At 38.3% G+C, this 2387-nt stretch overlaps 1 non-coding gene across 1 annotated transcript; it reads right to left on the reverse strand.

The window, feature by feature from the left end:
- Positions 1-80: 80 nt before the first annotated feature.
- TRNAG-GCC lies at positions 81-151 on the reverse strand. Its single transcript has one exon. It is a non-coding gene; the product is annotated as a tRNA-Gly (tRNA).
- Positions 152-2387: the final 2236 nt, after the last annotated feature.

Below are 2387 nucleotides of genomic sequence, written 5' to 3' on the forward strand. Positions count from 1 at the left end.
AATGACAGCGATAATTTTTATTTTTTTTTAAATTAAAAATAAAATGGGGAGGGAACAAAGAAATGGAGGAAAAGTTACGTTGCATTGGCCGGGAATCGAACCCGGGCCTCCCGCGTGGCAGGCGAGAATTCTACCACTGAACCACCAATGCTCACAGGAAAAGCTCTTCCCGCCTCCATTAATTGAAGGTAAATTAGACGGACTGCGCATGCGCCGCCGCAGCTTTTCAAACGGTCGTGGCGGGGGTTCCGTTTGAAAGCCCGCGGCGGCAGTTGAGGGGAGCATCCCCTGTCTCCCGGATAAATAAATAATTCGCTTAAGCGGAATTGTGGGGTGGTCTACGTATTTAATCGGAGGATCAAAAAAAAACTCACAGTCAGAAGGATTTTATAATACAAACAAGACATGATATATACATATACACACACATCTATACATACCTATAGAGATACATATAGATCAGTAAACTTGAATAGTGCCTTTCTCAAGAGCATCTTAAGGCATTCAAACATTGTACTACAACATTGACCCAATTTTTTTTTTTTTTTTTTTGCTTTGGCTGAATTAAAGCAAACAGCTTAAAGGTCTGATGGGAAACACCAAAGATGTAAAACCAAAGCCTAATAGTATACTGGGTGACAGCAGCGTCATCTAAGAACCCACCCACTGCACTGCCTATTAGCTGAATAATGTTAAAAGGAGTCTAAATAAATCATTCCCACTCCAACTTTGCAACAGCAGAAGATACGCCAGTCTCAAAGAGACTTTCTAGCCATATATTCTATAGATTCTATTACAAATCGGGGATAGACAAGATACAGCAAGAGGGCCTGCCCTAGGATAGAATGCCACTGAGTATCAAATAGTATTTACAATACAGTTACAGGATTATAGAACATTTTATAAATACAATTAATATGTATACAAGGGCACATAAAAGAAATTTATTTTCATGCTTTACAAAGTGAAAGTAACCTGAACTAAAAACTTACTGCAGAATTCCACTGCTGCTGGGTAGGAGCCTCTCTTCCCAACTGTCTGTACAAATCAATCCCCATCACAGGTCACCAGTGAAACACCCATGTTTTAAGCAGCAGCTATGAAGAATCTCAACAGACTCTGAATCTACGTATGAAACATGAAGTTTCATGGGTAAGGCATAGCATGTTGGAGAGTTGTGACAACATTTATGTATAACTAACTTTCTCAGAGAACTTGAACACACTGCATCTTTGCAAGGACACAGATAACACTGCAGCATACAGGTGGCAAAATTCAAACAACTTCTAACGCAAGATAACAGAAAATGCCAGAAGCATCTACCAAACTCTACAGATGTGAGCTTTTCCTGTATTTGTTTAAAAATGGTAAAATAATATTTAATATTTCACATGTCCTTAAAAGATCAGTAATTTCCTTTAATAAAAGCAATTGGTTTTGCTTGTGTAGAACCATGGTGCCTATACAGGACTTTTTTTTTTTCAAATACATTGGCTAAAGACCAGTTATAAACAGGAATATACCATAACATAATGCAGGCAGAGGAGAAATATAGTCAGATAAAAAGGCAATTTAACAGTCAATTTAGTGAAGAATTGACATTATTTTCTCTGCACACTTCACAAATGGTAAGGCAGGCTTGATTAAACTACCTTTAACCAGTAATATATTATACTTTACTCCAAGACAAGTAGACCAGTTTTACTGGGATACTTACTATGAAGAAGGATAATCTTTAAAGTTTATTTACATGGAAAACAATCTTTTTTATGTAATACATAAAATGGGAGTAGTTACACACTGCAGCCATTTTACAGTATTTCAGCCAAGTTAAATGAATCTTAAAAACTATTTCAACAGCTGTGGAACAGGCAGACAGAACATGAATTGTTTTGTTAAGCTACAAGCCCATTTTCATTATAGAGTAACTAACTACCTGCTTGAGAAAAGAAAACAATTTTTCACAACCATCTTCCAATCACGATAAGCACTTCACAGTAGAGGGGTGAACTTCCACAAATGTCTTCTCCTGGGAGCAAGTCCATTCAAGAAGCTTCCCCTCTGCCAACCCTCTTTACTGCAGTTTACTCCCTCCTCAGTTGCACCAACATAAATCATTTTTTGGACCAAGCTAGGAACGGAATCACTCAAATGAACATGCTTGCAAGAAACAAACCTCCAAATGCTAAACACCAAGCAGTTTTTTCACTGATCCAGTACACAGTACTAGAGACAGTTGCACAGGCACAGAGAGAGACACTGAACTGGAGCACAGGAAGGGAACACATGGCCAGAAGTGCACAAGAATTTCTTAAACCAGCTTGGTGAGAAAAGTAAACTAGTATCTGGCGTCTGCTGTGGTAACAGCTATGAACACCAGTTTCATG

This window comes from Pterocles gutturalis, unplaced genomic scaffold (genome assembly GCF_000699245.1).
Source record: "Pterocles gutturalis isolate BGI_N339 unplaced genomic scaffold, ASM69924v1 scaffold18627, whole genome shotgun sequence".
In the NCBI taxonomy this organism is placed as follows: domain Eukaryota; kingdom Metazoa; phylum Chordata; class Aves; order Pterocliformes; family Pteroclidae; genus Pterocles; species Pterocles gutturalis.